The 26,870-nt window shown below is 46.8% G+C and overlaps 2 long non-coding RNA genes across 5 annotated transcripts; one reads left to right on the forward strand and one right to left on the reverse strand.

Annotated features, from left to right (window-relative positions):
* Positions 1–9: 9 nt before the first annotated feature.
* LOC115336158 lies at positions 10–12,685 on the reverse strand. Of its 4 annotated transcripts, none has more exons than XR_003921646.1 (8): positions 11,215–12,685; positions 11,073–11,125; positions 10,922–10,977; positions 10,797–10,837; positions 10,665–10,711; positions 10,506–10,543; positions 2,116–2,178; positions 10–203 (listed from the first exon to the last, which is right to left on the reverse strand). It is a non-coding gene; the product is annotated as an uncharacterized LOC115336158 (long non-coding RNA). The 4 variants fall into 4 exon arrangements; XR_003921645.1 differs by lacking the exon at positions 10–203 and adding an exon at positions 707–1,127; XR_003921647.1 differs by lacking the exons at positions 10–203; positions 2,116–2,178 and adding exons at positions 5,728–6,237; positions 9,991–10,130.
* Positions 12,686–20,637: 7,952 nt separating this feature from the next.
* LOC115336172 lies at positions 20,638–21,545 on the forward strand. The gene is made up of 2 exons (XR_003921648.2): positions 20,638–20,722; positions 21,487–21,545. It is a non-coding gene; the product is annotated as an uncharacterized LOC115336172 (long non-coding RNA).
* The last annotated feature ends 5,325 nt before the right edge of the window (positions 21,546–26,870 follow it).

Here is a 26,870-nt window from a genome sequence, read left to right on the forward strand (position 1 = left end):
TTTAAACTCCAAAAATTTAGCATTACCTTAAGAAGAAATGCCACTATTTAGTGCCTGCAATTCTCTACGGAGTGGTCTTTTCCACATTCCTCACTCCCATTACATCTGTCGCTTCACATCCAGAGGTTTACCTCCACGATCCCTGTTCCTGGGCAGAAAACAAGTGAGCTCCGCTCCTCTTGACAGACTGTCCACTTCCACACCTACGCACAAAAATAAAAATTGAAAAACATCATTACATCACAAACAACAAAGAGCACCCAAATATATGACAAACCCACCACGGAAAAATACAGTTACACCCACGCACTTCACAACCCTGGCCTACTCAAATGCTGGCTATCTACTCCAACTCCCCCCCCACCCGCAAAATCCTCAACTGTCTTCCAAAGACCATCCGCTGAACAACATAATTCCCTGCGCTAAGTGGCAATTACCACATTCCAGGGCAGCACTGCATGGGAACACCATTCCCAGGAGCCTTAAAAAAAATTGCCCTGCCTGTGAAAACCCTGGCCCAAGCCGGACCCTGGTCCGAACATTGGCGATCAGCATCGCCTCATGGACCAGCTAGGACCAGGGGAAAAAAAAAAACAAAACAAAACAAGGGAGGGGGGGTGGTGGAACAAGATGGGACAGCACCAAAAACCAACCCATATCCCAGCTGGGTTTTTTTATTCTCCTCCCCCCCCCCCCCCCCGAAAAACATCTCAACTCTACATCCAACCTGAAAGGAAAAAACATAACAAGGCTAAACCACATAACCCTACAAGGTTACACACATTCACAACACACCACTCAGATCACATACATGCCAGTCCTCACTCTCAACTCATCCATGCAACTGCCCATCACCATCAAAGGGCCATCACCCTGTGCCTGCGGCACCGGGGGACTCAAAAATCGCCCTACCTGCAAAAACCCTGGCCCGAGCCCAACCTCCTTCCAAACTCCCCACAAACTACCCTTCCGTTACACCAATGTTTCAACACACACCATCTCCACCATCCATGCATTTTCAACCTGATACTGAGCTTTCACAGTGCCACGTGTCACAGTTCAACCTCCATAGCAGCCATATCACCTAAACACAAGGTTCCTTCAAGCACCTCGTGCCCTGTCATCACCTGCAAAAACAACACACAAAGCTTTTTATTAGACACTTCATCCTTGAGAGAGAAGTCCTCCACCGCTCCCCTATCCTGCTTCCCATCTATTCCAAAACTAACACATCCTCACAGTCAGTGTCCTCCATGGCACTTGAAAAACCAGAGCATCACAAACACAGAGATGTCCCAAAGTTACCGATCACTCCGAGGCCCGTCACACTGCTACTCAGACCTCAAGGCCTTGACCATTTCTAGAGGCTTGTCACAAAGCATCCGCATAAACAATATGAACCATTGCCCAGTTACTGCCTTACTCTATACTAGTTCACAGTCCAGTTGTGATCCACTCAACTCCTTGCATGCAAAGAACCCAAAGTCATTAAGCCTTCTAAGCTGTCTCTACAATGCTATACAATACACACACAAACATAGAGCCATGCAATTTGCATGCAAATATAATGCCATACAAGGCAGTACTCATCTCAGTCAAGACAAAACAACTCAGAGCACAGCCATACCAGACAAAACAGGACAGGGCCAATACAAGAGACTCTCAGATGACAGTCAATACAAGTACGGACCAAAACAATACAAAACCAATACAGAACCAGACAATGCAAGGCAGTCTCAGATGGCACTCAATACAAGTTCAGAGCACTGCAATACAAAACACAATGCAGGGCCATGCAAAGTGAGACAGTCTCAGATGGCAAACAATGCAAGTACAGAGCAGCAGAACACAAACCAATATCAAGCAATACAATGCAAGATAGTCTCAGATGACAGTCAATAAAAGCACAGAGCACTACAATGCCAGAAAAAACAAAATAAAGGTCATACAATGCGAGATAATCTCACATGACAGTCAATACAAATACAGAGCAAAACAACGCAAGACAAAGGCAAATACAGAACAATACAAAGGAAAAAAACCCACAAAGCACAGCAAAGCAATCTCATAGAGCCACCGGCTGCATCTTCCCTCTGACACCACTCCCAGACCCACCTCCTTACGGCGCTCCACTGCCTTCCCCCGTCGTTCTGTGGCACGCATCTTGTCCATCCGCATCTGAAAAAAAAAAAAAAAAAAAAAAAAGCACCATATCAAACAAGTCACATGGATGCAGAGCAAGAGACTAACAACTCCATAGGTCTTGATTCCAGCTACAAAGACCATCTAGAGTCCAAATACAGCCTGCCATTTTAAAAAAAAAAAAAAACCACACACAAAAAACCACCAACCAAAAAAAAAAAAAACCACCACACAAAACAGGGCCAAACTTTAAGCCCATCACGTGCAAGACTTAACACCTTAGAGAGTCAAATCCGCTTCACTGCCCCTCAACAGCCCCTGCCACACGGCTCCAATCGTCTCCGTAAAACACTATCGGCACAGCTGTCCACACAGCCCGCCGATGGCTACTCAAGCCAAAATGACTGTACAACCCTCGCCTAAATGGTCTAGGCACATCAACATTTCACCCGTAGACTCTTATCGTTGTTCCACCTACCCCTGACTCCACATCCCTGGGCAGAGCAGCTCCAAGCCAAACACGCCTATGCGCAGAATGTCGCCACGAGGAACGCTACCAACAAGGTGACTCAAAGAGAGAGAAAACTCTCAGCAAGAAGAATGACCCCCGGATGGGAGGCACCATCGGGCAAGATGACCTACAGGGCCGCAACCGTGAGGCCAGGAGGTTCTATGGCAGACCCCAAGAACAGGAGTCAAATGGAACAGCTCGTTACAAGACGGCACCGTCAAAACCGAGACGATGGATGCACCAGAAGCCTGGCATTGAGACCTAAGGACGTCAGGATGCGGAGAAGAAGTCCCAGGCCGAGAAAACGGACGGCTAGAGAACAGAGCTGCCAAAGCAGCCCAGAAGAACACCGCAAAAGTGGACCGACCGGAACCTGCCGAGACCAATCCACGCTTTAGAGCTCCTAACGCAAGAAAAGAAACACCCGATTGGCACCGGGACAATGAGTACGGGCATTCGAGACCCTAGGGATGGCGCCCAAAGCGCATGCCGTGCTTCTCCGGCACAAAGCGCGACGAGGACATCGAGGCCCGAGGAAGGTCTAAGCACAGAAGACAGACTACACAAACTACACACCACCACAGACACAGGCTGGAACTGCCCTGCCCAGCACACGCAGATCTTGTGCTGAAAAGCAACCTGCTCCCTTCACCTGCGCAAAGGGTATGGCTTTGGGACAGCCCTCTCTCCTGCAATAACTTTAGAACCCCTCCCTGCAACTCCCAGCAGTGTCCCTCCCTCCCAGCCTCTCCCCAGCCCTGGTCCCTTAACTTAGCTTTCAGAGGGCCAAGGGTCTGAATCCATCATCCAGAAAAACCACACCAGCTCACTGCAGAGACTCAATTAAGCGCTCAAACTCTCTGTGCAAGATTCCCTTTATTTCACAAAAGAATCCAACTTATATATGTTTCAACAAAGATCCAGAAAGTACTAACGGCTCACAGCCAATACTACTAGCACAGGAGGGCATATCTGGTCCAGCTGGGATGTTTGCCAGTCCTCAGAACAGTTAAAGATAAAAACATTCCATAGACATACTTGTGACTGTCTTCAGCCACATCTTCCCAGGCCTACACAAGGCCATCCTCCAACCTGACCTTGTAAAACTAGTTCTTCAAGGCTTGGCAAACATGCAGCACAACAAATTCTAACGGTCAGTCTTGAAAACAAATGCCAGGTGTTCTGAGCTGCTCCCACATCTCCCCCTTTTTTGTTTAGGAACATCAGATTCACGAGGAAGGCAGCGAGGACTCTAGCTTCGAATTGACGCAATCCTCGTACTGCTCCTCAGGTGGTTTTGATTGCTTAAATCCAAAAACATGATTTGAAGGTTTAAATTTGTGTATCTGAATTTATATTGCTATTGGAGGGTTATTAATCATTTGTGTGTTTGCAGCATTTAACAGTATTGGACAATTCTTTGAAAAACACCTTATTCTGCTAATTTCATATATACGCTTTCATTCCCTTGTAAAGGAGTTACACAAAGCCCTTGTTTTTGAAATTCCCAATTGCAATGTAATTTCATTCTATTTTATAATGCATTTTGTCTTTGTGATGAGTTGATCCTGCTGGACGCCAGTCACCTACCATAGCTATCCTATCACTCTCTCCCCCACAACTGGACAGGGGAACGGGAAATGAGGTTTTGTGGTTAGTTCATCACACATTGTCTCTGTCACTTCATCCTCCTCAGTGGCAGCACTTGTCACACTCTTCCCCTGTTCCAGCGTGGGATCTCTCCCACGGGAGACAGTCCTCCATGAAGATCTTCAGCATGGGTCCCCTCCACGGCGTGCAGTCCTTCAGGAGCACACTGCTCCAGCGTGGTTCCCCCACGGGGTCATAAGTCCTGCCAGAAAACCTGCTCCATGGGCTTCTCTCTCCACAGATCTGCAGGTCCTGCCAGGATCCTGCTCCAGCACAGGGTTCCCACGGGGTCACAGCCTCCTTCGGGCACCCACCTGCTCCGGCGTAGGGTCCTCCACGGGCTGCAGGTGGATATCTGCTCCACTGTGGACCTCCATAGACAGCAGGGGAACGACCCGTCTCACCATGGTCTTCACCACGGGCTGCAGGGGAATCTCTGCTCTGGCGCCTGGAGCACCTCCTCCCCCTCCTTCTTCACTGACCTTGGTGTCTGCAGGGTTATTTCTCTTACATGTTCTCACTCTTCAGCTGCCATATCTGTGTGTTCCGCAACCGCATCTCTCTTCCCCCTCTCCAGCCGTTTGTTTTTATTAAATTTTTTTTTTCCCCTGTCTCTTCCCCTTTTTTTTTTTCCTTTTTTTTTTCCTTTTTTTTTTCCTTTTTTTTTTCCTTTTTTTTTTCCTTTTTTTTTTTCTCCTTTTTTTTTTTTCTCTCCTTTTTTTTTTTCTCCTTTTTTTTTTTTTCTCCTTTTTCTCCTTTTTTTTTTTCTCCTTTTTTTTTTTTTCTCCTTTTTTTGTGCAGAGGTGCTATCACTATCACTGACTGGCTCGGCTTTGGCTGGCAGCAGGTCTGTCTTAGAGCCAGACAGCACTGGCTCTATCAGACACAGGGGAAAAACCTCCAGCAGCCCCCAGAGAAGCCACCCCTGTAACCCTCCCGCTACCAAAACCTTGCCACACAAACCCGGTACAGCCCAAGCCAAATTACCACTGCTTCCAAAGCATCCAATCATTCTAGTACTGTTGATCAATTTGTACCTGGGTATTCATTTCAGTCGTAACATTTTTTACGTGATTACTGTAAGACTTAGTTCAAATATATTCTTATGAGTAAAACAGCTAAAATACCAAGGTTAATTCAGATTAGTGTCAAAAGCATGGTTACATAAAGTGACATCTAGAAATTGAGTTCCTACAAAAACATAAGGATGCGAAGTACATATCATTACCAAATCTTTGTGAGTCTATACATTCTTGTGCTGTCTTACGCCGCAAGCTCAGCCCGGCAATCGGTAGGTGCCAGCTTTCCGTGGGCGTCCCCATGGAGGCAATGGTGGCCTCGCCGTACACCAGCCCGATGCTCTTCGGAAAAATCCCGGTATTTATACATTTGCAAAGGAACGGGTTTCAGCACACGTGGCCAGCGGGTGCCAAAAGACGCCTTGATTGTAACATAGGGAGCCTATGACGCATGCGGTTGCTGGCCAGGCACGCTGCATGAGCCATAGCCACCCTGTCTGTTGGTTCATGGGCTTTGTACGTGCGGCATATTGTCATCATCCAGTAGTCTGCGTTTTCCTCGGCTATATACCTCTCTCCCAGTGTTCATCCAGGGACCAAAATCCCATTTTTTAACTCATCCACAAAGAAAAAGGATCAGAATTCTTACAATACTGTTGCTGGCCACTATTACCAGGTATGCTAAAAAAGGTATTCTTTGGAATAGGATACACGTTGCATCATCTCGCTAGCTTGTTGTTGCATTCTCTTCAAATGTCCCTATGTGATAGCTCTTTCATTCTCAATGTGCTGCTTCCTCCTCATTTGTCTCTTCTCCTTCAAATTCAGAGTCTTCATCTGCAGGATAGGGTTGTCCAGGTGGTTTCGTCAGCTCATGATATGGCTTCACGTGTTTAGCTGGAATCCACTTGGTTCCTGTGGGAAGAAGAACACAAGCATACCCTTGCCCCCAAGTGATTAGTTCCACAGGTCCATTCCAACCAGGTCCACTAAAAGGATCTTTATACAGTACTTTAGGTCTGTGTGAAATAGAATCAGGAATTTTAAAATGTCGATCTATCGCTGTGCTGGCCATTAAGTCTGGTGAGTGATTTAAAAAATTCAAAGTAAACGTAGCATTATCTAGCTGTTCTTGTGGTGGCATATTTCTCCTTTTTTGTTTATGCAACATGGACTTTAAAGCATGATGCGCACGCTCAATTATTGCTTGTCCCGTAGGTGAATGTGGAATTCCTGTCATGTTCAGAGTTCGTATATCTGTGTGCAACTTTAATGATTGAGGCTGTACTGTGCTTTCTGTAAGAATCCACCCTAAATATTTCCAGGGCGGCATCGTTTGAATTTTTTCTGTAGCAATTTGAAGTCCAAAGGTGTGCAAAGAATTTACAAGATGTCGCACAACACTTTCCAAATACTGCGTTGTTTCTGTTGCAACTAGAATATCATCCATATAATGATATATTATAGCATTTGGAAATGCGTCTCGGCTCAGTTGAATAGCCGCAGCAACTACTATCTGACAGATAGTAGGACTATTCATCATGCCCTGAGGTAGCACTGTCCACTGTTAACGCTGCATAGGCTCCGCGTTATTTACACTAGGCACTGAAAAGGCAAAATGTGCACAATCATCAGGATGTAAAGGAATCGCGAAGAAGCAGTCTTTTAAATCAATTACTTGTAATTCCTACTCTTTAGGACCATTGCAGGGTTTGGCGTTCCCGGCTGGGTAATCCCCATGGGTTGTAACACTGCATTTATCGCTCGTAAATCCTGCAATAATCGCCATTTTCCCGACTTTTTGGGAATAACAAAAATTGGTGTATTCCATGGACTAGTTGAAGTGACAATGTGTCCTTGCTGCAACTGCTCTTGAATTAATTTATGTGCTTGTATCAATTTGTCCCCTTTTAACGGCCACTGATCGACCCAAATAGGCGCAGAAGTTAGCCACATAAGTTTGAGCAGAGGTTTTACATCAGTGACCCTTAGGATAAACTTGAATTGACTATGGTTAGGGTAATGTGCCATTGTTTCAATAAATCTCTGCCCCACAAATTTACAGATGAGTCAAGTACATAAGGCTGAATCCATGCGTCATGGTTCTCAGGCCCCTTTACTGACAAAAGTTTGGCATTTCGCATGGGCTGTCGAGTGCCTCCTACACCAACAATTGTAGAAAGAGCTATCTGCAACGGCCACGAAGTTGGCCAGTCTTGTTTTGATATTATAGAAACGTCTGCTCCGGTATCTAGCAATCCCGAAAACCATCTACCCTCAATTTTCAATTTTAAAATCGGCTGTTGCTGTGTTATTTCCTGTGACCACAATACAAAAGGACCCCTGGTGCTATCAAAGCTACCGTCGCCTCGATTATTTTGCATGTGTTGAGGTACCCAACAAGGAAGCAATATTAATTGAGCTATTTTTGTGTTTGCCAGAATTGTACATGGAATTTGCGTTGAAGCTAGCATGATTGTAATTTCCCCTTGATAATATGAATCAATAACTCCAGGGTATACAATTATTCCCTGTGTCGTAGCACTAGATCGTCCAATTATTAATCCTAACATGCCATCAGGCAAAGGTCCAAATATTGCAGTCCCCACAATATAAGTTCTCTGTTCTTTTATTAAGAGGTCAGCTGCTGTTGCCAAATCCAGCCCGGCACTCCCTGTAGTTGCGGGCTGGATGTTATAGATGTTTTTTGTGTGATGCCTGTTTGTGTAGCAGTCCCATTGGTTAGTGGTGCCTCCACCGAATTCCAGACCCTGTTGGTTTGCGGGGCACCGGGTCTCGTGCCCCTCCTGTAGTTTCCCTGGAAGAGATTACCTTCTTTATCAAATTTCGATTTGTGTTGATTCGCCCAATGATATCCTTTACTACAATGAGGGCAGAAGTGACTTACAGGTTTATCACATTTGGATTTTTGTCGTTTAGGACAGGGCTTAGCCATGTGTCCCAATTTTCCACACTCAAAACATTTCATAGTAACTTGATGAACATTTAGTTGCTGTGACAGTGCAGCAGCTAACATGTTAGCTCTATGAGTTTCTGTCCCTATATTTTGACATATCTTAATATACTGCCCAATGTCAGTAGCTGTTCCTTTAACTGACTTCAGTGCAGCCTGACAGTCTGAATTTGCATTCTCATAAGCCAACTGAAATAATAATGCTTTTGCAGCTTCCTGATTTTCTACCTGCCGTGTTATCACAGCTTGAAGGCAATCAATAAAAGATACATACGGTTCCCGAGAGCCCTGTCGTATAGAGGCAAATGAAATGGTACTTTGCCCAGTTTCAGGTACTCGTCATATAGCCATGTGTGCAATACGAGTAGCTTGATCGAAAACTTGCTTTGGCAAAGCTGCTTGTGCCTGAGGTGTAATGTAAGGGCCTGTTCCTTGTAACATGTTTTGATCTATAGCTATCCCTGATGACAAGTTGTCCATAATTTGTTCCACCGACAAATCATTATATTCTAACTGCCATACAGAATACTGAGCAGAAGTCAACACCGTTTCCATAAGTAACTTCCAGTCCCAAGGAGTCATAGTATAAGTTCCTCCAATTGCTTCCACTAGTCCCATTGTAAATGAATTGTGTAACCCATTTTCACGAATCGATTTCCGTAATTCTTTTATCATTTCATAAGGTAAACCGTCATGCTGTGGTGGAGTATGGGGTTTGTATATAACAGGAAAAGTGAACATGGTATGACCTTGCTGTAGAGCTTTTTCTCAACAGGTTGCATCAAGCTATGTGTATTTTTTCCCAAATCATTAAGTGATTTGTCACATTTAGTATCAAAGTCCGGTAAGGGCGGAGCTGAAGGCACTATAATGTTTTCTCCGCACTGCTGTAAAGCAGAAGCCACAGGATTAGACAGAGGCATAGAGTTAGAGGGACTAATAGGAGAAGGAGCTACAGGCAGTGCAGCAAAGCCAGGTTCTGTTTTAAGTTCTGCAAACCCTGGAAAGGGAGTACCAGGCAATTGGGGTGGGGGGGTGGGGGACGGCGGCGGCACGGCGGCGGCCGCGGCAGGCGGCGAAGTGGGTGCGAAAGCGGCGGGAGGCAGCGGCAGGGCGGCAGGGACCTGTATGCGGTGGTGAGGGTCGGCGAGCCCACGGAGCCCGTGCTGCCCGCCCGCTGCCTGCCTGCCGGCGGGGTTGGTGCGTTAACGGTGTTAGTGCAGGCGGTGGTGGATATAATGAGGGATATAAATCTGGCTCTTTTTCAGAGTCCACCCTGCCTGATACAAAAGAATTATTATCAGAATCAGAATCCTGCTCATTAATGGCGTGCTTACAGACCGTCTCCTCAAAAGCAGTATCAGGCTGTATTGGTATGATTTTTGCTGCCGGCTCTAAATGCACCAGCACAGCATAAATAAATCTCCATGTCATAATTAAATGTTCTGATACACCAAAGGCCAAAGTTTTTCGCGTTTTTAAATATTCCCTGACTCTTTCCCAAACCTCGGTATCAAAAGTTCCCTCTGTGGGAAACCAATTACAATTATCCTTTACCCACATTAAAAGCGAAGCAATTTGTCCCTCTGTTATTTTACACCCAGAGGCCCGTAAAATCTGCTGCAAAACGTCTAAGTAGAGCTTATGCTCCTGGGAAACTGATTGTCCCATGCTACCGCAATCTCGCAACTCACCCGTTCCGCAGGAGTTGCTGTTATCTATTTTTCTCGGAGTCGTGGCCACTTCTTCAAAACTCTCCCCATTAGATTACATGGTCTCCGCAGTGAAGGGGAATCACGTCGTCGTCCTCTCTCGATCACGTCGGGGTCACCATCTGCGGAGACTCAATTAAGCGCTCAAACTCTCTGTGCAAGATTCCCTTTATTTCACAAAAGAATCCAACTTATATATGTTTCAACAAAGATCCAGAAAGTACTAACGGCTCACAGCCAATACTACTAGCACAGGAGGGCATATCTGGTCCAGCTGGGATGTTTGCCAGTCCTCAGAACAGTTAAAGATAAAAACATTCCATAGACATACTCGTGACTGTCTTCAGCCACATCTTCCCAGGCCTACACAAGGCCATCCTCCAACCTGACCTTGTAAAACTAGTTCTTCAAGGCTTGGCAAACATGCAGCACAACAAATTCTAACGGTCAGTCTTGAAAACAAATGCCAGGTGTTCCGAGCTGCTCCCACAGCTCACTAGGATGTTCCTGCAGTCGCCAGGCTCCTCTTCATCATCTGCAATGAAGACAAAAAAAAAAGCAACAAAATCAGAAGAGGCAGTAAGTAACCCATCAGCCAACACCAACTACTTTCCCAAACCCCCGCTTAATCACACACACCACAGTGTTATGCTTACCCGCTCATTCCAGAGTCAGACCCTGCAGCCATCATCTCTCATGGTACCTAAGACAGCAAGACACACAAAATTAGCATAGCAGTCGTGAGAAGTCACCGGCCCCACACTCCTCCTCCCTAAGCTACAGCTCACCTCAAACGCTCATTCCATTCCAAAGGTGGCCCGCACAGCGCCTGCAAAACAAAAGGTAAACGCTTAACTGAGCAACCACATAATACTTTGATATTAAACACCAACCTGGCCCACAATCACCTCACCTTCTCACACTGCTCATCAGCCTGCGACTTCGCCCCTCCAAGGCTGCGTGCTCCACCTCCAAAAAACAAACAACAAGGGATGCTTCCAACTTTGCCAACAATATGACACCTCGAAAGAAACAGTTCCTTTAACCCAGTAGTCGCAGCTCACCTTGCCCGAGTCACCTCCAGTACCAATGGCCCGCTTCGCTCCTTGCTTCATACCTTCAAAATAAAAGAAAAAAAAAGAACCCTATCAGCTAGTCATAGAGCCACCAGCCACACGTTCCCTCTGATTCCACTCACAGACCCACCTTCTTACGCTGCTCGGCTCCCCTCCTCCGTCGCTCTGTGGCACGCCACTTGTCCCTCTGCATCTGAAAAAAAAACCGTATTGAACAAGTCACCAAGATGCACAGCAAGAGCTTAACAATTCCAGAGGTCTTGATTCCATCTAGGAATACCATCTAGAGTCCAATTACAGCCTGCCATCTTAGAGGGAAAAAAAAAAAGGGCCAAACTTTAAGCCCATCACATGCAAGACTTAACGCCTTAGAGACTCAGATCTGCTTCATTACCCCTCAACAGCCCATGCCACATGGCTCCAATTATCTCCGTAAAACACTATCGGCACGGCTGTCCGCAAAGCCCACCAACCGCTACTAGAGCCAAGATTACTGTACAACCCTCGCCTAAACAATTAAGTCAAATCAACATTTCACCCACAGACTCTTATTGCTGTTCCACCTACCCCTGACTCTACATCCCCAGGCAGAGCAGCTCCAAGCCAAACACACCCGTGCACAAACACACACAACACAGAACGCTACCAACAAGGTGATTCAAAGAGAGAGAAAACTCTCAGCAAGAAGAATGACTCCCGGACGGGAGTTGCCATCCAGCAAGATGACCTACAGCATCCAAAACCACAAAGAGAGGAGGCTCTATGACAGCCCCAAAGAACAAGAGGCAAAAGTAACGGCCCATTACAAGAAGGTACTCTCAAAACCAAGATGATGGATGCGCAAGAAGCCTGTCATCAAGACCTAGGAACATCAAGATGCTGGGAAGAACGCCTAGTCCAAGACAACACAGCGCTAGAGAGCAGAGCTGCCAAAGCAGCCTGGAAGAGCGCCACAAAAGAGAACCAGCAGGAACCTTCCGACACCGATCCACGCTTTAGAGCTCTGAGCGGAAGGAAAGAGGCACCCGATTGGCACGGTGCCGATGAGTAAGGGCATTCAAGACCCTAGGGACGGCTCCCGAAGCGCATGCCACGCTCCCTGAGCGCAAAGACTGATGATGGCATTGAGAGCCAAGGAAGATCTAAGGCACAGAAGACAGACTACACAAACTACACACCACCACAGACACAGGCTGGAACTGCCCTGCCCACGCAGGTCTCGTGCTGAAAAGCAACCCGCTCCCTTCGCCTGCGCAAAGGGGACGGCTTTGGGACAGCCCTCTCTCCTACAATAACTTTAAAACCCCTCCCTGCAATTCCCAGCTTCCTCCCTTCCTCCCAGCCTCTCCCCAGCCCTGGTCCCTCAACTTAGCTTTCAGAGGGCCGAGGGGCTGAATCCATCATCCAGAAAAACCACACGGGCTAACTGGGATATTCCTGCAGTTGCCAGGCTCCTCTTCGTCATCTGCAGGGAAAAAAAAAAAAAAACAAAACAAAACAAAAAAAGCCCAAACCAAACCAGAAAAGGGAGTAAGCATCCCGTCGGCCAATGCCAACTACTTCCCCAACTCCCCCGCTCCTCACAAGCGCCACCGCATTACGCTTACATGCTCATTGAGGAGTCGGACGCTGCAGCCGTCGTCAGTCGTGGTACTGAAGATACAGAGAGACACAAACGTGAAGAGTCACCAGCCCCACGCTCCTCCTCGCTAATCCACGGCTCACCTCAAACGCTCATCCCGCTCCAAAGGTGGCCCACACAGCGCCTCCAAAACAAAAGGGAAAAGCTTAACCGAGCGGCCACGTAATACTTTGCTATTCAACACCAACCCAGTCAACGACCGCCTCACCTTCTCGGACCGCTTGTTGGCATGCAGCTTTGCAGGAGACCTTATAGCAGACTTCACAGTATGTAAAGGGTGCCTATAAGAAACCTGCAGAGAGACTTTTTACTAGGGTGTAAATCAATAGGACAAGGCGGTAACGACTTCAGTCCTAAAGAGGGTACACTTAGTTTAGGTGTTAGGAAGAAGTTTCTCACTATGGGTGGCGAGGCACTGGAATGGGTTGCCCAGAGAACCTGCAGATGCTCCCTCCCTGGAAGCATTCAAGACCAGGTCAGATGGGGCTTTGAGCAACCTGGTCTCACGGAAGGTGTCCCTACACATTGCGGGGGGGGGGGGGGGGGTTGGAACCAGAGGATCTTTATGGTCCCTTCCAACCCAAACAATTCTATGATTCCATGGCATCCAAATCCAACTGCAAAACTGATCTGAGAACGGCTGATGAACCCTCCCTCCCTTTCCCCAGCAGTCCCATATCTTTAGAAACCCCTTTTCTTCTTCTGAACTGCCAGGAAAGGAACCCCACTGCTTCCTGACACCTCCTGCCCTGTATTTGCACCCCTGAACCCCCTTCATTGGCTGCTCCTCAGGAGCCGCTCTTCTGAGCCACATCCCAAATTCTGTGGGCACCTCCTAACCTACAACTCCCCAGAGACTCTGAGCTCTGCCACATGCCCACAAAATGAAGTTAAGTCCTAAGGTTTGTAATCTACAAGGGGCTGCCACAAGCTGCAAAGGTTCTAGGGACAACATGGCATTCTGTGGGCAGTGAGAAAAGGCGACGAAGCATCCCAGACCCTGAAAGACACTGTGCCTCATAGGTCCCTGCTGCTTTCTCAAGAAATACTAAAACTCCATATACAGATGCATACAAGAGACTCGCCCTAACCCCTGCTAAACAATGTCACCATCAGTCCTGTTAAGAGAGGTATCAGCAACTTACACGGCATACAGCAGAACTGGTGAAAAAAACAAGGTTCTGTTTTCAATAAAATCAGGAATTCCAGGAAAACAGAATGCATGAAGAATAAAAAAAAAAAAAAAAAAAAAAACCCATACTATTAAACCATCTCTCTACCCCTGAATACTCGAAACAAAATTACTGACCTGAAAAAAAAAAAAGCAAAAAAAAAAAGCTGCATACAAGTGTTACTTTCTACTACACATGCTGCTGAACCTTGACTGGTCCTGAAGCTCTTACCTCAGGCAGACACCTCTTCCCAAAGGGCTGAGCCAGCTCAAAAGCTGCAAAGGACTCAAGGAAGAGCTGAGCACCAACACCAGAGAAACCCAGGAACACAATGAGCTTCCTCAGCAGAGGCTGTGGCTCAAATACCCCGAGCCTCTGCCCACCACCCTTAGCACAATCACCTGGGAAAGGGGAAGGGCAAAGTTATAAAGTCAGCTGGAGGAGCAGCAGCACTGTTCTCACCTGCCTTAAATTTACTGCAAGCAAAGCCTTGAACAGAGAAAGTAATCCCTCCAGGAAATGACACTACTTGCTCCTGTACTACAGCTACACCTATTGCATCAGCAATGTGACCGGGTAGGGAATTAAGCTTAATTTTTCTGGGGTGTAGATAGAAAACGATAGATGTCCTTCTAAACTATGTAAGAAACTAGCTCATTAAATGCAATGACGATGTTGTTATCAAAATTGATGTGCTTTAGTTTCCTATAAAAAAGCCAAAACGCTCTGGGGTTATGCTTCATTTCTAGCAAGACACTGCATACCACCTAACTTCTACCAGAACTACCTTCTGGATAGGAATGAATCAAAAAGCAGAATTAGATCCCTTAAGAATTCCATCTCCAAAATATCTCTGGTTGCGAAATAAATTATTTACTGTGAATAGGCAATGATTCAGAGTCACCCTGAGCGTGTCTCCAACTGACTCCCTTAACAGAGGTACAAGAGTCCCAAAGCGCAAAAGACACCAAAAAAACCATGGAAATACATGGGGGGGACCGGGCAGCAGCCATGCCCCACAAGGACAGGCCGGGGGGGGCAACGACACCCCCTGCAGTCACGCAGAAAAGGGTCAGCAGAAGCCACGCCCCCCACGGTTTACACGGCGGCAGCAGCCACAAATGACACCAAGAAAACACGGAACTTCAGGGATACATGGCCGGTGGGGGGAAGGGGGTGACGCCCCCACCAATCGGCATGGGAAAAAACTCGCATGGAAGGTGGGTTAGATGGATAGTTTGGGGTGGTAAGATATGTGCACAAGAACATGCACAGGCTGGGGGGGGGGGCATGCATGAGGTTTACCTTCACCAGGGGGTCCACAGGTGATGCACAGTAGGTAGACTCATCTGGGATAATCTGCAACAGCAATTCCACTCTGGGTTCTTGGCCCAACACCAGATAATCCACACTGCCTGCCCCATGGAGGGGGTGCTTCCCACAGGATGGGGCATCTGCTGAGCATCACCACACCCTTACGACAACACATCTGAAAAATTAAAATCACAAATTGTATTTCAGCATATTAAAAAAATAACACCAAATGAGTAGAGGAATTCCAGCAAAGGGAGAGGCTAGCAGGTGCCCTAATTAGGACTCAAGCTAAACAGGTCAGCTCACAATACAACACATCCCTTAGAAGGTAGACTGATGAAAACTGGTTTGCTGCTAGATAACTGTATAAGTGAGATTTGATAAATGATCATGTATTAACATTATGGTTGAAACAGTAGACAAAGGGTAGCTGGGGACATAATTACAAAACTGTAGTCAAGTGATTAACTAGTAATTATTCATAAGTTTTGCAGTTCTTTGCTCTTATGACTAGATGTTCCTGTATGCTAGATGAGAACAATGTTGAAACTGACCACATGCGATTGAAACTGCATTAAGCTTCAAGATCAAAGAACGAGGACAAGAATAAAGACTTCGAGGACAGCCAACAAGAACTTCAAATGGGTCGATGGTCATAAAAGCAGCCCTTTGCCTCAAATGGATCCTTCATTGCACATGATCAGATGTAGGCAGTACTATGATAATCAGTTATGATCATTTTTATGTATATGTATACTAAATCTGATTAATATGCAATTAGTTAGTCTATATAACCTGTTTGTGCTAAAGCTGTGGCATGCACGCTAGGTGGAACTATCCCCCGTGCATCCAGCACTGCAATAAAGAATGCCTGCTTTCTAAAACTCCCAAAACAAATCTTAGAGAGTTTCTTCGACCGGCTTTTAGGTATCAGAGAGGTGCAATTGCAACAAAATAAGTCCAAAGGGGGCTTACAGAGCTAAAAGTGTGCTGCAGGGAAAATCTAAGACCTCGGGAGACATTGTGACAGTAGCAGAGGGCTTCTGAGAGGGACAGGCAAAAGAAGGCTCGAGGCCATGATGAAGAAGTCCAGAAGGGTTTTGAACAGACTACAGATGTCCTCAGGGGACTAGGGACTGAACGGAGGTATCCTAGCTAGCCTAGAGGACAACATGAGCATTCTGGAGATGAAAGATGGCATCAGGAAAGGTTCTCAGGGAGGGAGAAGGGTGCAAAGTGCACAACAGAGCCAAAAGAGGGCTGTGGGGCACAAGGATGGCCTCAGGAGGCATGATGATGGGAGAAGAAGGGTGCTGAGAGTGAAAGACAGAAGGCAGCTCTGGGACACAATGCAAAACTCAAGAAGGTGTCCCAGCAATGTACAGATGTCCTCAGGGGATGAGCGACTGAATGGAGACATCCAAGATAGCAGTAAATAAGGTAAGAGTGCTCTGGGGCACAATGAAAGCCTCAGAAGAGTTGTCTCTGAATAAGAAAGAAACAAAGCCTGCTACAGAACTCAAGGATAGTGATTGAACAGAAGGATGCTCGCAGGAAGCATTGTGACAGAAACAGTGGGGTGCTGAGGTAGACAGAGACACAGAAGAAGGCTTGAGGGCACAAAGATACTCGGGAGGAGATTTGAACACGGTAATCATGAGGGAGACTGACCCACTGGAGGCAAGCGAGATGGAAGAGAGGACAAAAAGACTGCTCTGAGGAAGAGGTGATGTTCTGACAAACCAAGAGGGGTGCAAATTACACCCCAGAGATAAAAGCGTGCCAAGGAGACCCTCTAAAGCCTGAGGATGAACCAAGAAAAGAGCCCCCCAAAAACTAAAAGTAGACATAGAAAGAAAATTTTAAAAAAACAAAAGGGTACAAGGCACAGGAGAAAAATTTAAAAATAGGGACAGAAAACTAGATAAAAGTAGCCATAGAAAAGAAATTCAAGAAGGAAGGCATTAAAGGAGGAAAAAAATTTAAAAATAGGGACAACAAACTAAGTAAATGGAGACATAAAGAAAATTCTAAAATTGACAACCTACCCAACTGTTGTGGTTTAACCCCAGCCAGCAACTAAGCAGCCGCTCCCTCACTCCCACCACCACCCAGTGGGTTAGGGGAGAGAATCGAGGGGAAAAAAAAAAAAAAAAAAAAGTAAAACTTGTGGGTTGATATAAAGACAGTTTAATAGAACAGAAATAAAGATAATGATAAAATAATTGGAGATAATAATATACAAAACATAATACTTGGAGATAATATACAAAACAAGTGATGTGCAATGCAATTGCTCACCGCTCGCCTACCGATGCCCAGTTAGTTCCCAAGCAGTGATCAGCGCCCCCTCCTCCCCACCCCCAGCCAACTCCCCCCAGTTTATATACTGTGCATGACATCATAAGGTATGGAATATCCCTTTGGCCAGTTTGGGTCAGCTGTCCTGGCTGTGTCCCCTCCCAACTTCTTGTGCCCCTCCAGCCTTCTTGCTGGCTGGGCATGAGAAGCTGAAAAATACTTGACTTGTTTTAAGTACTACTTAGCAACAACTGAAAACACCAGTGTGTTACCAACATTCTTCTCATCCTAAATCCAAAACATAACACTATACCAGCTACTAGAAAGAAAATTAACTCTATCCCAGCCAAAATCAGGACAACAACAGACAAGAAAGAATTAAAAAGTAGGGACAGGAGGTAGATAAAAGCAGATGTAGGAAAAAAAAATTAAAAAGCAACAAGATTAAGAAAATAAAGGAAAAAAATAAAAACCAGGAACATCAAACTAAATAAACAAAATTTAAAAAGTGACAGCATTTTTAAATTACATAGCACAGTCTAGAATAAAATATAAAGACAGTGAACTGGATACAAGTAGATAAAATAAAAGCAACAGGACACAGGAAATAAAAAAAAATAGGGTTAGACATCTTGATAAAAGTAGACATAGAAAATTTTAAAAGTCATAACGTAGAGAACAGATAGGAAAAAAGGAAACAATAGAAACAGAAAAATACATAATAGTGAACAAAGAAACAAAATTCAAAAGTGAAGGCATTAAGAGAGGAAAAAATCCTAAAATAGCAAAAACCCCTAAATAGATGGTGTGAGAGGCTGAAAGAGTTAATGTCTCAAACATCATGGTGGGGCAAGTTCTGCTTAACAAACTCTGCATAACAAGGAACCCTGCATAGCAAGGAACCCCAGGTGAAAAGAAGCAGATCAGCACCCATCAGCAACAGGAGAGGCAGAGCATGCCGGAGGGTGCACAGCTCCCTGTTCTGATAATGCTGTTCTGATATGCCGAGCAGGTCAATTCACCACGCCGTTCTGATATGCTGAGCAGGACAGCTCACCATGCAGGACAAAAAGATCATGTCTGCAGGAAAGGGGAAGTTACCCCCCAAACGACCCCCAAGTCCCAAAGGCTCACACACCGCTCATGACACCTAATTAACCTAATAAATTCGAGTGCCTGCCCAAAGGAGGGGCAAGGACAATAAAAGGACACAAACTGAAGCCCCAGGTGTGCAAGCCCACAGGGACTGGACCCCTCAGCTGACTGAACCAATGCTGGACCCAGGACTGGTGAAATCTCTCTCTTCTCTCTCTGTCTTGTTTCTCTCTTTCTTTTTCCTTTTCTGTAATCCCTACATCTTATCCCTGTAAACATAAACCATTGACCAAGTTTGGGACTAGGAGTGAATCCAGCTGCCCCTAGGCTCCTCTGTGAGAAGGAGACTAGAAAGCCAAGGGGTCTGCTCTGAACCTTGTGACTCAGCCAGAGGGCTCTCCTTGTGTTCCCTGAACTGATCCAAAAATAAGCAAGGCCTGTAGTATATGTTTGGTGATGTAGGGTTAGCACAGGTTACACAGTTTACTGACGTAGTTTCATGCCAATTTTTGTGGTGAGCTAATAAAGTTGAGTTTTGTGAGTTAAAGGATCCCTGGTGTCGTTTCACTTTAATCCTGACCTGGGAATCGGCAAACCTGAGTTGTCATTCTGAGAAACTGAGACGTGACAGATGAAGACATAGAAAGAAAATTTTAAAAGCAACTGGGTACGGGACATACTAGAATGGATTAAAAAATAAAGACAGCAAACTGGCTAAAAATAGATGAGGAAAGAAAATTTAAAAGAGATGGGGTACAGGACAGAGGAAAATTTAAAAAAAGGGAGTGACATCTTGATAAAAGTAGACATAAACCGGAAATTTTAAAGGCGACAAGATACAGTAAACAGGAAAAAATTAAAAATAGGGACAGAAAACAAGATAAAAGTACACCTCGAAAAAAAGATTTGAAAAGTAAAAGAATTATGAGAGAAAAAATTAAAAAATAGGGACAGTGAACTACATAAAAGTAGACATAGAAAATTTTAAAACGAATGCAGTTCATGACAGACAGGAAAGAATTAAAAAATAGAAACAGTTACTGGATAAAAGATGACATAGAAAGACCATATTAAAAGCACAGCATTAAGGAAATAAAGGAACAAAAATAGGGACAGCGAACTAAAACAGAGACATAGAAAGGAAATTTTAAAAGCAATGGAGTGTAAGACAAAAGAAAAAATTAAAAAATATTGATAGGCTGAAAAAGAGAGAGATACATAGAAAGTAAATTTTAAAAGTGATGTGGTATAGGACAGACAGGAAAGAATTAAAAACCAGTAATATGCAGCATCATAAAAGTAGACATAGAAGGAAAATTTAAAAAGTGATGGGGTACAGGACAGGAAAGAATTAAAAAATAGGGACAGAACTGGTTAACAGAGATAGAAAATTTTAAAAAGTGACGGAATAAGGAAAAATGGAAAAGAATGAAAAATAGGGACAGCGAACTAAAGAAATGAAGATGTAGGAACAAAACCTAAAAAGCAACAGGCTACAGGACAGACAAAAAAGTATTAAACAATAGTGACAGCAAACTAAATAGAGAACTAGAAAGGAAATTTAAAAGTGATGGAGTGCAAGACAGGAAAAATTAAAAAACAAAGTGAACTGGATAAAAGGTGACACAGAAGGAAAATTTTAACAGTGACAGCATTAAAGAAAGGCTAGAAAAAAAAAAAACAAGGATAGGGTGAATAATAGAGAGAGACAGAGAAAGAAAATGTAAGAAGTGGCAGGGTACACAACAGCCAGGAAAGAATCAAAAAGCTGTGATACACTGCTTGATAAAAGTAGACATAGAAGGAAAATTTAAAAAATGATGGCATAAAGGACAGGAAAAAAGATTTAAAAATAGGGAGAGAAAAATAGATAAATAGAGATACGGAAGGAAAATTTAAAAAACAATGGGGTGCAAGACAGAGATAAAAAAATATATAGACAGTGAACTGTATAAAACTAGCCATAGAAAGAAAATTTAAAAAGCAACTGCTTACTGGACATACAGGAAAGAATTAAAAAATAGGGACAGCAAACAAATAAACAGACACAGAAGATTTTAAAAGTGAGATGGTACAGGACAGAGGATAAAATTAAAAACAAAGACAGTGAATAGGTTAAAGTAGGCATAGAAAGCAAATTGGAAAATAGTGACAGGTGTCATGGTTTAACCCCAGCTGGCAACTAAGCACCACCCAGCCACTTGCTCGCTGCCCCCTTGCAGCAGGATGGGGGAGAAAAATCAGAAAAAAAGTAAAACTCACAGGTTGAGATAAAGACAGTTTAATAGGTAAAGCAGAAGCCACGCACACAAGTAAAGCAAGACAGGGAATTCATTCCCCACTTCCCATCAGCAGGCAGGTGTTCAGCCATCTCCAGGAAAGGAGGGCTCCATCATGTTTAACGGCTATGTGGGAAGACAAATGCCATCGCTCTGAATGTCCCCCCTTCCTTCTCCTTCCCCCAGCTTTATATGCTGAGCATGACATCATATCATCTGGAACAGCCCTTGGGTCAGCTGGGGTCAGCTGTCCCGGCTGCGTCCCCTCCCAGCTCCTTGTTCAGCCCCAGCCTGCTCGCTGGTGGGGCAGGGCGAGAAGCAGAACAGCCCCTGACTCTGTGCAAGCACTGCTCAGCAATAACAAAAACATCCCTGTGTTATCAACACTGTTTTCAGCACAAATCCAAAACGCAGCCCCATAATAGCTACTGGGAAGAAAATTAACTCAATTCCAGCCAAAACCAGCACAACAGGGTACGTGACAGAGACAAAAGAATTAAAAAAATGGGGACAGCTAACTAAACAGACAGACATAGGAAGAAAATTTAAAAGGTGATGGGCTACATAACAGACAGGAATAACTTAAAGACAGTGAATAGGTTAAAGTAGACATAGTAAGAAAAAGTAAAAAGCAACAGGGTACACAATAGTGAGGAAAGAATTAAAAAACAGTGATACACAGCTCGATACAAGTACACATAGAAAGAAAATTTAAGAAGTGATTGGGTACAGGGCAGAAAAAAATTTTAAAAGTAGCCACAGTGAACTGAGAAATATAAAGGAAATTTAAAAGTGACACAGGGGCACAGGACAGAGAGGGAAAAAAATAAAAAATAAAGACAGTGAACTGGATAAAAGTAGACATAGAAAGCAAATTTTCAAAGCAACAGGGTACACAACAGACAGGAATTAAAATATAGGGTCAGGGAGACAGAGAGGGGAAGACATAGAAATTAAATTTTATAAGTAATGGGGTACAAGGCAGTGCAGAAAAAATAAAAAACAGGGAGAAGAAGCTGGTTAGAGAGAGGCATATTAAAAATTTAAAAGGCAACAGGGTACTGGGCAGAGTTGACAGAAGAATAACAAGTTTTGAGGAGCCATACACATAGGTGGGCAGGCAGAGAGGGAGACGGAGGAAGGGAGGCAGAGGTGGGCCAGGATGTAGAGGAGAGAACGTGCAACTCACCACAGCTCCTGGTGCCGGCAGGAGACCTTCACCGCCCCGATGCTGCTCTCTCTGCCTCTGCCCCTTCCTCCTCCCCAGTGCCGGCTGCCTGACCCTCAGCCACTCGGCAGCACACAGTGGACGCCTCAATGCTCCTCATCCACAAGGCTTCCTTGATACATGGTGGCTCACGCATGTAGCCAACAGAGGCCAGGGACAGCTCAGAGGGATCCTTCCTTGCCACAGGGACTGGCCATTCCTCACTGCAGGCACCTACCAGCCAGACCCCCTGGCACTCCCTCCTCAGCCAGTTCCCCTGCCCAGGCAGCCCCCTTTACAGCTGGAGCCCCTTCACACAGCAGGGCCAGCCCCATCCTCAGCCTCACGGGCCACACCTGGGACCATCCCAGCCCCAGCTGGAGCCCATCAGGAACAGGGGCCATTGCCAAAGCCCCACAGCACATCATCCCTGCCCCTGCACCTACCCACATCCAGGGACACAGAGGAGGCAGGAAAAATTTATTCATTAATGCATATAAGAAATCCTGGCAATGCTCAGTGCCCAAAGGCAGCAGGATGGGGGGATAAAAGGGAAGAGAAAAGCAGGAGGAAGGAGAGAGGGACACAGACGTGCAAGACAGGGAGCCAGGAAATTGGATGCTGGGAACAAGAGAGGGACAAGAAGCAGGAAAACAGTGTAGAGAGAGAAGAGCAGAGAGACTGAGCAGAAAAACAGGGATGGAGATGGAGGAATAAATAATAGGAAGCGGGGGAGAGAAGGGGAAGGGACTGGCAGGACAAGATAAAGACAGGACAAGGGACAGGGAAACATTCTCAAGTGATACAGGAGAAGAAACAGCAAGAACTAGAAAACAGAAACAGGGAGCCAGGTAGAGAGAAAAATTTCAAAAAGCAACAGCATACAAGAAACAGGCAAGAACTAACAAATAGGCACAGGGAGATAGAAAGAGGGAGATGCAGAAAGAAAAAGTAAGATGTGACAGGGTACAGGACAGAGAGGGAAGAGTTAAGAACTAGAGACAGGGAGATGGATAGAAGGAAACAGAAAGAAAATTTTGAAAGCAACAGGGTACAAGAATCAAAAAGTAAGTACATGGAGATGCATAGAGGGAGACGTAAGAATAAAATTTGAAAAGCAACAGGGTACAAGAAACACAGGTGAGAAACTAAAATGAGGTTAGGGAGACAAAGAGAGGGAAAAGTAGCAAGAAAATTTAAAAAGCAACTGGGTTTAAGAAGCATGCAAGAATTTAAATAGGGATGGAGAGGTAGAAAGTTTCAAAAGTGACGACATACAAGAAACATAGGCAAGATTTTAAAAATAGGGACAGGGAGCCTAATAGAAGCAAACTGTGGTGGGTTGACCTTGGCTGGCTGACGAGTGTCCACCAAGCCACTCTATCATTCCCCCTCCTCAATAAGACAGGAGGGTAGAAAATACAACAAAAAAGCTTGTGGGTCAAGATAAGGACAAAGAGATCACTCACCAATTACTGTCACAGGCAAAACAGACTCGACTTGGGGAAATTAATTTATTGTCAATCAAAATCAGAGTACAATAATGAGAAATACGAACAAATCTGAAAAACACCTTACCCCCACCCCTCTCTTTTTTTCCTGGGCTCATCTTCACTCCTGACTTCTCTACCTCCTCCTGCTGAGCAGCACAGGGGGAGAGGGAGCAGGGGCTTGCAGTCAATTCATCACAAGTTGTCTCTGCTGCTCTTTACTCCTTCGTGCTCTTCTGTTCCAGTGTGATGTCACTCCCATGGGGCCGCAGGTCCTGCCAGAAAACCTGCTCCAGTGTGGGCTCCTCTCCACAGCGTCACAGCCTCCTTCGGGTGCATCCACCTGCTCTGGCAAGGGGTCCTCCATCAGCTGTAGGGTGCATACCTGCTCCACCATGGACCTCCGCGGGCTGCAGGGGGACAGCCTGTGTCACCATGGTCTTCACTGCAGGCTGCAGGGGAATCTGCTTTAGGACCTGGATCACCTCCTCCTCTTCCTTCTTCACTGACCTTGGCGTCTGCAGGACTGACAGCTTCTGCACAGCATTTTTTTAGCCCTTCTTAAATATCACAGAGGTGCTACCAGCATTGCTGGTTGGCTCAGCTTTGACCAGTAGCAGCTCCATCTTGGAGCTGGAACTGGCTGTGGCCAACATGGGGCCAAGTCCTGGTGTCTTCTCACAGAACCCACCCCTGCAGCCCCTGCCCACTTCCCTGCCCCAGCCCGCCACACAAACTCACTACAACAGTGACTGGCTACAGGGCAGAGAGGGGGGACTGAAGAGTAGGGAAAGGGAGACAGAGAGAGGCGGGGGGGGGTGGGGAAATAGCAATGGGCTACAGGACAGAGAGGAGAAACTAATAAAAAGGGAGAGGGTACCAGACAGAGAGATGGAGAAAAACAAAGATTAGTGATGAGCCACAGGGCAGAAGGAAGAATTAAAAAAGGGGACAGTGAGGTGGATGAGAGAGACTGAGAAATATCAAAAACAATGATCATCTATGTAGCGTTGCTACATATCAAGGTGCCGCGATTAGATCACTGGTCGGCCCGGACCAGGGAAGAGACAGATAACACACATGGTGTGAGCGCCAACTCTGTCTTTTATTGCGCAGTTAATTCCTTTTATACTAACAACGGTAGGTGGGATTACTGATATGTCATAGGGAGGCGACGACTAGCCTTCTACCTTTCCGTAACATCGCGAGATCTTCCGAACGCCGTACCCTACAATCTAAAAGGGAGAGAGAGGGGAAATAAAGAATAGGGACAGGGAGCCAGACAGAGAGAGAATGATAAAGACAAAAATGGGCTATGGGACAGTGAGGGAAGAAGTTAAAACATAGGGACAGGGACCTGGAACAAGAGAATCTAAGAAAGTAAAAGTGTATGTAGAATACAGGGCAGAGAAAGGAATTTAAAAATAGAGACACAGCGTCAGACAGGTGAGAGCGGCGGGAATTGTGAAGGGCTAAAGGGCAGACAGGGAGGTATTAACAAGATTGGGATAAGAAGACAGACAGATAGATGGAGAAAGACAAAGTAGTGATGGGCTGCAAGGCAGAGACAGAGGATAAAAAAAAGAGGGATGGGACAGGACAGAAGCGCAGAGAGAAGAAGAAAACAGAGGCAGAACAACAGAGAAAGAGGGGGACTTGTAGAACAAGAGAAGGAGAGGTGCAAGAAGAAAAAACAAAAAAATTAAAGCAGTGAGAGAAAGAGAAGGTGGGGGCAGGGAGGGACTGGGATGCAGAAGAGGGGTGACACAGCCCCAGGGGTGCAGGACTCACTGTACCTCCTGCTCTTGGAGCTGCTGGGAGAATTTGACAGTTCAGACATGTCTGTCTCCCTCTCCTTTCCTCCTCCGTAGCTGCAGTCACTTGACTATCATCCACCTAAGAGAATAGATTGGTGTCTTACAGCTCTTACAGTATGAGGCTTCCTAGAAACACAGCCTCACATGCACACACACTACATGGCTGTACTGTGCTTTTGGTTATGCATACAGACCCTGCCGTGCATGCTGGTGATCGGATCTGCTGAGGACTACACTAAGAAGGATCCATCCTCACCCGGAGAGGCAGGCTCTCTCTTGCCTGCAGCAGGAGGCAGCTGCCAGCCAGACGGCCTTCCGTTTCTTCTTCTTTACCCTTCTGTGGCCTCTCCAGCTTCAGCAGCTCCTGCCCACAGCCAGTAAGCGCTCCGCCTGTCCCTCTGCGCTCCCGCGCCGCGAGGAGAGGGAGGCCAGGCAGAGACAGCCCACGCAAGCCTGAGGCTGCTGCAGTCAACGGCATCCCCAAGGGAGGAAGAGACAACCATGCCCTCAGCGCAGCCTCTGCGAAAGAGAAGCATCGACTCATTACCGCAGATCGCCCCTGGCCAGAGCCCCTCCTTCTGCAGAGGCTTCTGGAGATGCACTGAGGGCCAGCTCGCTGCCCTCACGACAGGGCTCGGGGGCTGCCTGCGGCCACAGCACAGGCTTCAGGGGAGGGGCTGGAGCTGGGGGCAGCCGCACGGGCCGAGCGGGGCCGGGGGAGCTCTGGCGACTCGGGGAGGCGCCCGCTGGCCGCGCCTGGGGGGTGCGCGCCTCCATCCCCTCTTCCCTTCTACCGGCGGCTCTCGGGGAACTCCCCGGCGCGGCGCTGCCCTGGCCCGGCTCACCTCCGGCGGACCGGGAGCCTGCCGCGGCGGCCGCTTCGCAGCTTCCTGTCCCGCCGGCCCCGGGCGGCCAGCGGGCAGGAGGCACCCCTCGCCCCCGCCGGAGGAGATCGCTCGCCTCACCCGCGGTCCCGGCGCTCGCCCGCTGCCGCCGAGACCCGCGCCCTGCGCGCCGCCACGCTGCTCCCGGGGACCGCGCATGCGCCGGAGGGGCGGGAGCCGGTGCGCGACCGCCGGGCTGCAGTACCGCGCTTTGGCCACAAGGCGGCAGCAGCGGCGGCGGCGCTGCTGCTGCGCACCTGTGCCGTGCCGGCGCTGCAGTTCCGCGCTTCGGCCACGAGGCGGCGGCAGCAGCGAGCGGACGGCGGGACGCGCGTGCCCAGGGGCGGCCCCGGCGCTGCGGTTCCGCGCTTTGCGCGCCCAGCGCCCGCCGACACCGCGCGCCTGGGGCGGCAGCGGCGTTTCCTTACCGGGAGGAAGCAACGAGCGCGGCGGCACCTCCCGCCGGTGCCGCATTGCCGTTACCGTCGGACGGCACGTGCAGGACAGGGGCAGCCCCGCGCACTCGCAGCCTCCGAGCTGCAGTACCGAACGTTGGTCAAAAAGAGGCAGCATCCCCGCAACGAT

This window comes from Aquila chrysaetos, chromosome 2 (genome assembly GCF_900496995.4).
Source record: "Aquila chrysaetos chrysaetos chromosome 2, bAquChr1.4, whole genome shotgun sequence".
NCBI classification, from domain to species: Eukaryota; Metazoa; Chordata; class Aves; order Accipitriformes; family Accipitridae; genus Aquila; species Aquila chrysaetos.